Raw genomic sequence first — 9,908 nt, 5'->3', positions numbered from 1 at the left:
TATATATATATATATATATATATATATGAATGTATGTATATATAGGAATGTATGTATGTGTATATATGTGTGTATGTGTATACATATACAAACTCATACATTCATAAATACATATATATATATGCATATATATTATATGCATATATATTATATGCATATGTGTTCATATACGTATACATATTCATACATGCGTGTGTGCGTGCGTGCGTGCATGTATATGTGTGTGTGTGTGTGTGTGTGTACATGTATGTATTGTACTTATTGACATGCTTCTGAATGCATTAGTCTTTGTATTGTTTCCAATAGACTACATTTCAAAGGCGGTTGTTCATATAAAGGTTCCGCCATAAAATCGCCTTCCACCATTTTAGTCTTTCTTTCAATACACTCAGCAGCTTTTGTTGACGTAATGCATATCAGTTGTTTTAGGATTTTCATTGTTGATAATGATGTAAGATTCTTTACAGCATAATACAAATTACAACTGACAACTTATGGACACATTTCGCCAAGTCGTAGATGGTTACTAACCACTATGAAGCTGTAATTTTTAAAGCATTTCCAAGAAAACAGATACACTAAAGGGAATTTATTTTTGTAATCGAATGATCACCTATGGCCTAGCAGCTATTTTATAATTCTGGGTTGAATAAATTTGCAGCCACAGGGAACTTCTGCTTGATAATTGGACTGTCAAATCATGCCCTACTGTTTTGAATAAATAAGGACATATTAATTTAGTCTCAGTTATAGTATTTATCGAACGTAAAATGGTACACCGTTGATTATAGATCTATATCTATCAAACTGAACTGAGACTAAATAACAATAACAAATATTTTCAGTACAACCCAGTCAGGAAACCTCTGTCAACTCTCTTTACTTATTAGGATTAAGGGCCTAATCTCTTTCATACAGCAATTAAAAATATTATAATGTAGACATAGATACACAATTTGGTAAAAATGAAAAAGACAGGATGTTCAGAGATGGAATTGCTTTTCATCTTGGATTAAACTACAACTACAACCATTCCATTACCATTCCATCTGAGTTTCAATAAAATCGGTCAAATATTGCGTCGATCGAATGCTGAATGTAAATAGTTAAAGCAAAAGATTCATAGAAATAAATTCACAATTGCGGCTTGGGAAAGAATCGCGAAAAAAAATGTCGTAAACAATAAATTAATTAAGTAATTTATTTAATGTCATTTAATAATTGATAATACTAATTGAAACTTGTACACGATGGCTGTACAGTTTATATAATGACATTACATGTGTGTGAAAGAGGAAACCACGTTTTAATTAATATCCGAAATAAAGCATTCACTCATTCATTTAGAAAAGTTTTTCTCGAGGTATCCATGCGATTTTGGTCTCATGACCTTTTTTCTACTTGAATTTTGTCCCATATTTATTCTAATCGTACCGTACACATCCACTTGTTTGGTGACTTTTTATTATTTTCGACACGATAATAATAGATAACTTCCAAAAATTTCTACCCTGGCGTTGTTACCGAGGACGTGCAGGATATTACCAGTTCAAAGTCAACTGCACAGATACAAAACTACCGTCAATTTCGAGGACTCACGCGCAAACTCGTGTTGCACGCATTCATTCAATATATGAATATTGCTGGCTAATGGATGTTTATCGAACGGATACAGTCACGAGTAAAATGAATCTAGTTTATCAGCCGAGTCCATCATGAAAATCCCCCTGCTGCCTTCATTTATTAGGGAAGGATAAAGACTTTTCCTATATCTCGTGTCTATGGAAACATTTTTGTGCAGTGAACGAGACTGAAATTACTGAAAGCAGATACATTTCTAGCCAATCCATGATTAAGCATTTTAGTTCCCTCTTTGAAAAAAAAAGTAATGATAGAGAGATAGAAAGAGAGATGTCCTCCTCCAGAAAATTTATTAGAGTCAGTGGGTGTAGTGATAGTATCTCGAAAGAATATCCTTAGACTCGCTAGGTGCTTCTAGATAGGGAGGATCAGCTGGGAGAGAGTTCTTGCCCTTGGTAGACATCCTGGATTTGTGGGATTACTTGACTAGTCTAATATGGTGGACTTCCACTCAGGCGACTATCACATATTTATGTACGATGAACATCGTCACTCTTAGTTTCGATTTCGACGTAAACTTCCACACTTTCTATAATTTGTCTATGTAATATCTCAACATCTCTCAACCATGTGGCTATGATAAAGGCATCAATATGTGGAGTTAATAAAGTAACAATGAAGTACTGAGATCGATTCAATCGACTAGCCACTGCCTTCCTATTTTCAAGCCTTGTGTCCATGCTGGAAGTAAAATTATTATTATAATTGTTGTTGTTGTTGTCGTCGTCGTCGTCGTACTTATTGTTGTTGTTGTTGTGCTGCTTATTCTGCTGCTGCTTCTTCTTCTTCTTCTTCTTCTTCTTCTTCTTCTTCCTCTTCTTCTTCTTCTTCTTCTTCTTCTTCTTCTTCTTCTTCTTCTTCTTCTTCTTCTTCTTCTTCTTCTTCTTCTTCTTCTTCTTCTTCTTCTTCTTCTTCTTCTTCTGCTGCTGCTGCTGTCGTCGTCGTTGTCGTGGATTAGGAGAATTGTAAGATCGTCAGAAAAATGCTTTGCAATATTTCTTCCATCTTTCGTTCTGAGTTCAAAGACAGAAATGAGAATCTTTGAATTCTTATAGATATGTCTACCTCTTCTCTTCTGACGTTAATACCGGCCGGGAAAAAATCGAGAAACTATCAGGGTAGGCAAAAAAAGAACGAAGAAAATCATAAAAACCGTATTAGGGCTTACAACTCTAAACAAAGACAGAAATGTATTCTTGTTAATCACAGCCTACTTCTTATGCAAAACACTTTCCATTTGACAACACAACTTATACCACTAGACAGATTATGGACAAACCTCACCCTACAGTAGAGCCCAAACAATACTTTTTGTACTCAACCATCACTCAATAAAATAAGAACACAACACATACTCTTAAATAAAGAACATCCGACAATAACATGTGTCCTTCGTCGGTTTTATCATTCGGATGTTCAATTAATTGAACTACATTCTCGTTAAATCTGTAAGTAGCAAATTATGGCATACATATGTAATTCTCTGGCTGAATCAGCGTGGTAGAATACATAACAAAGGCAGAAATACAGGTTGCAATATATCCGCCCGGCTCCGACGGAATACTTTTTTACTCGATTTCAAACGCAATGCTTGACTTAAATTGAGGCTAGGGCAAAAGGCATTTTCCGATGATGCAACGTAAATTGAACCCCATGCTTGATGTTGCTTATTCCTGCGCCAACCCACAACTGACACACCAACAGCAAATCACATAACTCATATTAACATAATATAATCAACACAGCACGGACTCTCACAATAACCACCCAACACTATATCATTTAACACGCCTCGCAAAATACACAAGATACACAATCCCTACCTTAGCGAAATAGCAATTTTACGGTAATATCACTGCTTACATCCGTTAACTGTTGTTGATTCTGAAGTATCTATTTACTGATACATGTACTGTGTCGTATGGCAGCTAAGTCTCTTGGCTACGGATGCAACTCAACTATCTACTAAGCCATCTGTGATCTCAAACAAATACATAGGCCTATTAAAAAAAACAATAGAAACCGTTTTAAACATCATTTTAATCTTATTATCTTTACGATCTGATCTGGAAGAACACAAAAATAAGTATATTATAAATATGGTTGTAACATTAACTACGTCGCTTTCTATCTGGCTGCACTATTCTACTATAAATCCTGAAGAATATATTGCTACAAAGTATCAGTTAAGTCAACCTCGTCCTTTGCCACTATGATTACCACCAGAACTTTCCAGTATGTTAAAATAAACAAATTAAACAGCGAACGAACAACAGTATTTTAGTGATCTTTTAAGTAGCGGCGTCACTGTATACGCAAGAAAAAAATACAATGTCTATTTAGCATCCTTGCTCTTAAAGGGATAACACATGTCTAAAATAAATTGATTTTTATTATAGACCTAGTGCCAAACATTTTTTGGTGAGGGAACAAATTAATTACATTGACACCCAGTAATTTGCCGGTTCTCAGTATGCTTTTGAACTTACAATATGGAAGAGCGTAAGTAAATTATCACAAATCGTCTGCCGCTCTGCCGATTTGGTCTCTCGGGGAAAAAATCCACTTGGTCATTATCAATGAGAGGCCATTCATTATGATTCCATTTAGAAACAATACATTAACATTACAAGCGTACAATGTTAATTCTTCTTTCTAAATCTAAGGAAATGCGCCAATTCTTTTTCGCGCAGTATTACCCTGATTTTATAGTGATCACTGTATTCTACTGAGCGCAGGGAACAGGCACAGTCTCAGAAATCTTATCGTAAATACCCGAAGCAGTAGTTCGTGTGTTCCACTACCTTTCATCCATCAAACTCTACCACTTCACCGAAGTACTTTCAATTCCTTTCTTTCGACTCTCACATTGTTCTTGTCTTTCCCAATCTTTCCCCTCTCTTTTAGAGGAAGCAAAATTTAATGTGACATTTTGGTTAGAATCTCCCTTCGCTGGAGTATACATCCTGGCACATTTAAATGTCCTCGCTCTCTATGTCACATGTGGCCCTACACCCGTAAGCTGCCTCAATGTAAGGTTCCAAGTGGATGTACTTCACTGCATGCACTTGTACCAACCATATTGTATCACCTGTACGTCCTGCAAACCTCTACACTTTGGTTAAGCCAGCCGTTCTTTATGTGATTGAATCCATGAGCATCGTCCAAATATTCGAAACAACATGTAATCACTCTCCAAAACAGTAACTCGAAAGTTCAATTCAAGCTACTTTGTGAATCGTCTCCCTGCATGGTATTAGCTTACACCGCAGTTTGACATACACCTGCAAAAACAAGGAATAGTACCTTATTTTCTTTTTTACTCCACCTCGCCCGGATGAACTTCTCTAGTTCTTCGTTGTCCTCAGCTGCCTATTTTTCCTCCCGTAGCCACACAGTAGCAGCAACAAATTTCTGCAGATCCCAATCTCTATAAATCAGTGTGTATGGATATGTATGTGTTTATATATGCATGTGTATGTTTATGTGAGTGCGTGTGTAGATGCGCGCATTTTTATGAGAACAATGAACGATGTGATTTCATAGTCGGCTACGAATAGACAGTAAAATAACAGCCCCCTTACAAATTGCTATTGTTGCAAAGGTTAGAGCAATCGTTAGAGCAATCTACGGTAGGATGCAAGTAACCTTGTCACTTTATTGACTGTAAATAGCCTGGTAGGATGTATACAGTCAACAAGTTGTAATGTGAGCATCTCTTCATTCATGACTGCTGACAGATGAACAGTGATGTCAACTGTCTCTCCGCAGTAATAGCTAGCCACATATAGGGATCAGCATATCGTTTGCTGATGGCGAGGTGAAGAACATAGCCCATTGATTTGACACCATTTCAACCATGCCGACAAGGCGGGAGATACTAGCTTTGTTTCAAAGCTCACTGGTTTCCACTCATTTTAAAAGCCGGTGGTTATCCCAGCGATCAGTGATGCAACTATTACTGGACTTGTCTCTGCTCCCAGTTGTTAGAATGATCCTCACCTGAGTAATGTTCAACTGGTTGCCATCCCAACTTTGCCCGAGAGCTAATGCGACTTTAGAGAACCCAGGACAATCGACATGGTATTTGGAGTATGCCAGCTTTAGGATAAAAATATTCTGAACAATAACATGATCTCTACACCACTTTTATCAACCTTAGAAAAGCATTTAACTCTCATTCGTAACGGCCTCTGCAGAATCATTGCCAAGTTTAGAGCATTGGTACCGTGATTCTCTGATGGCATGTTTGTCAGTGTCATTAATGAAGGAGAATCGACAGTGGCATTCAAGTTGTAGGCAGTATTACTTAGGGTCGTGTGGTAGCACTTCTGCTTTTTTAAACATTTTAAATGCTGTAGAACAGACGGCTCTTAAACCTGAGGAGACTTCCAAAGATATGTCATATAGGATCAGTTAGAGAAGGTGTTCACCATGGAGAGGGTCAATCACTATTTAGAAAACAACAATGAATTAACAAATACAGAATTTTATAAAATAATATAGGTAATAAATATAATTTTGTATGTGCATGTAATAGCAAATTGTTGAATATGCATATCAACGAAAACAGTCGATCGTATTCAGTCAGTCTTGAGATACTCGGTGATACTGCAATATTTTTACGCATATTACCAGGCGTTCGATCTGGCTACCAACTCTTCTGTTTATTTATGTCCGCTTGTGTGTGTATTTAAGTATACATATAAATGCATCTTTATGTATTTTCTTCTAACTTTCACCTTAACACCATTCTCTATTTTTCAAATCAACCCGTATTCCAGCTGATTTTACTGATGTTCTCTTACAAAAATCCTTTCCCCTTTTCCCGACTTCTCTCATTTTCCACTTAATATTTTCCCTCATTCTCACTAGTCCCAGTTTATTCAGTATTACAAGTAAATATTTCGTCTCCTTTCGACAAGACGTCTTGTCCATAATGTTAGATTTCTGATCTTCGTCACCCTCACATAAAAATAATTCATTCCACTTTGTGAACTTTTGATACTTCCTATTTATTGATGCAGACTGTTATTATTTTCTTCGGATTCTACTTATCATTAAAGATTCTTATCATTAAAGATACTTTCAAACCGATTTTTATCATTAAAGATTCTTTCAAACCGACTTCGAAAACGATAACTAACAGTTGTCAAGATGACAGAAACCTAAAACAGGAAGAGCAGATTTAATAAATATCGAAAGAACAACGAATAAAAGACAGCATGCTGGTATAATGGGAAGAAATCTCATGAAAATATGAAAGACAATGGAGAGAATTAAAGAAACAGTTATCTACTCATTAATGACTTCCTGACATGGAATTTCTAATGTATTTAGTTTCTTCGGAAACTCTCCATTACCTACTCTTGAGTTACGAAATTTAAGGATTAAAAATATCTATTTCTCTTCGTTAATTTTTGTCATTGATTTTTTTACAACTGAGCATAAATCCAGTTTTTCTTTGTAAAATTGCATTGTATATTGAATCGATTCCTGTATCGTATTGGCTGCTGTCTATCGATCAGTGAAGAATGTAAAACGAAGTTGAACTTGGCAAGATTAGAGCTCGGAACCGAAATGATTGAAAACTGTGATGCACTTAGCTTAACGTTCACCTGCCCGGCTATTCTCGATCATTAAATTGTTTCGTATTATATTATGCTGACTGAAAATTTAATGTCGACTGAAATGAATGGATAGGAATAGTTTTTTTAATTATTATTTTAATTCCTCAAGCATCTAGGTCAAGTTAGATTCTAAAACATTGGACTAGAGATATAGAAATAAAAGTAAAAGTAAAAATAAAGAAAAAAAAAACCTATAAAGCAAACCAATTGTAAACAAAGGAAGTTATACAGTAGCAGAGTGAAATATGTCAGCTGCTGGTGAATGTATATTTACTTAACAGATTAGGATCCTATTGATGTTATGAAAACAGCGGGCGACGATGGAATTGATCCCACGAGCTTTCTGGATCTTTGATGATAGTCAAATGTCTAACTTCCATTTTCTTGTTGAAGGAAATCACAAATAATCACGCCGAGGATTAAGATGAGTTTAGAAACAATGCAGTTATAGTCTAAAAGCAACATGACGTGAGTCCAATCTATGTTTAAAAACAAATTTTGACGTGTTTTTTTTTTTTCTAATCGAAATTTTAATGTCATCAATCGCTAAGTAACAGCGATTAAATAGAATGGTTGTAATCCAGCGGAAATTAGAAATTATGATCAACATCTTTTTTACGTGAATAGATATCCTGCTGAGCAGATAGGAGAAAGAGGGTGTATTTTTTGGTGAGTCGTTTATTTTTAAGTCAAAGCCTACATGTATATTTACAAACATATTCACATATACATATACAAGAGCGCACAATACACACGAATGTAATGCAATACACATTTATACAAGCTCACAAATACACAGACACGAATACGAGTGCGTCTGCTTGTATGCAGTGGTATACTTTTAGCTTTTTATGTTCTACTGATTTCCCTCATTGTACTGTTTATTGCACTGCCTTCAGAAGTCCATCATACAGATCCCAGAACTTATTACAGTCTTATACCTATTCTATTGTTCTCTATTAATCGATTGGAAAACTTTAGCTTTGATCTGAAAGGACACAAGTAAACGCAACGTATATAAATATACACACTCATGTGCATACAGACGCATCCACACAATCACACAAAATCACACACACGCACATACTCATATATATATAAACATGTGCGTGTGTGTGTGTGTGTGTGTGTGTGTGTGTGTGTGTGTGTGTGTGTGTGTGTAATTAATAAGGGTGGCTAATTCGCAATTTTACAACCTTGAAACAGAAATATATACGTCACTAAAGTGAACAGGGGTACTAATCAGTAAAGCTAAGAATAAGAGTCAAAACAACTCAATAGCCACACACACAAACATATATATACACATATATACACCACATACATAACGGTACATCTACAAGATTGCGCTTACGAAGCGTTTGTCAACACGATTATACAGTCATAGGCAATTGCACAAGGGACCGATACTTGTATATGCATATATATTATAATGTATATATATGCATTATGTCGCAAATAGAATTTAAAAAAAAAGAAGTGGATGATAAGAGATAAGCTATTTATCTCTTCCTCTCGAAAACTTCGGTAAAAGTGAAACTGTTTTCTTTGAAAAGAGCAAATCCTTCGATCACGTCTGCTCTGGACAAGGAAGTTAACGAGGAAACGTCAGCTTATAAGTCCACCATCTGACCATGTATTTAGATTATGTGATACAGTGTCTCGCCGTTGGAGACAATTATATTCCCATCTTACACTTCATTTAATCGTTTAGCATGTCAACTTTTAACTACGAAGAATTCGTTACAAACGAGACTACACCTGATTTGTGTCTCAAATTCTGGATATTGTCTTATCTGTATACTACTAAACTCAATTTAATAAAAGGTCTCTAGTCCTGAATATATATGGCTAATTATATGTATGTATGTGTGTGTGTGTGTGTGTCTGTATGGGGTATGTATATATGTATGTGTATATATACATATATACATATATATAGTTAGTCGTATATATTTTTTATTATATTATATATATGTGTGTCTGTGTAACAATGTGTATGCTGTGTGGATTATATGTATGCATGTAAGTAGATAGACAGACAGACAGACTGACAGACAGACTGACAGACAGACAGACAGGTAGACAGGTAGACATGTAGACGGACAGACAGACAGGTAGACATGTAGACGGACAGATAGACAGACAGACAGACAGATAGATAGATAGATAGATAGACAGATAGATAGATAGATAGATAGATAGATAGATAGAGAGAGAGAGAGAGAGAGAGAGATAGATAGATAGAGATTATAAAGTGGTCTTGTATATTGTATGAGTTTTAATATGCATTTTCATAGTTTCTACATGTATTTTGTACTCTGAGATTTTAAAGATAAATATCAGGTACATTTGTATTAAATAACACTTGGCGCTCGTGCCAAACTATATGCGATGTAAGATTGACATACAACAAGTTTTGTGCGCCTTTCTATAGTTACCTTTTAAAAATTTGCACGTGTGAGCGTTTTTTGTCTGTGTGTGTGTGTGTGTGTGTGTGTGTGTGTGTGTGTGTGTGTGTGTGTGTGTGTGTTGTTTGTATATAATTATGTACCAACTTTTTCAAAATTTCATTATTTTTTTTTTATGAATTATATTTGCGATTTTTGATAAAGGAGTACTTACTGTAATGTGGTA

The 9,908-nt window shown here is 35.4% G+C and overlaps 1 protein-coding gene across 10 annotated transcripts in view; it reads left to right on the top strand.

The window, feature by feature from the left end:
• The window catches only part of LOC106873997 (potassium voltage-gated channel protein Shaw), a 524,001-nt gene that overhangs the window by 245,143 nt on the left and 268,950 nt on the right, over positions 1-9,908 (top strand). The window contains exon 1 of one of the 10 annotated variants that reach the window (XM_014921543.2): positions 7,606-7,739. The exons of 8 other annotated variants lie outside the window; for them this stretch is intronic. The gene's annotated coding sequence lies outside the window, so the exon portion shown is untranslated. Of the gene's footprint in view, positions 1-7,605; positions 7,740-7,855; positions 7,941-9,908 lie in introns of those variants that run through there. One more of the 10 variants, XM_014921544.2, reaches the window with a different exon arrangement.

This window comes from Octopus bimaculoides, chromosome 4, assembly GCF_001194135.2.
Source record: "Octopus bimaculoides isolate UCB-OBI-ISO-001 chromosome 4, ASM119413v2, whole genome shotgun sequence".
Taxonomy (NCBI): domain Eukaryota; kingdom Metazoa; phylum Mollusca; class Cephalopoda; order Octopoda; family Octopodidae; genus Octopus; species Octopus bimaculoides.
Note: the sequence above shows the minus strand (reverse complement) of the source record. Positions and strands in the feature narration are given on the sequence as shown.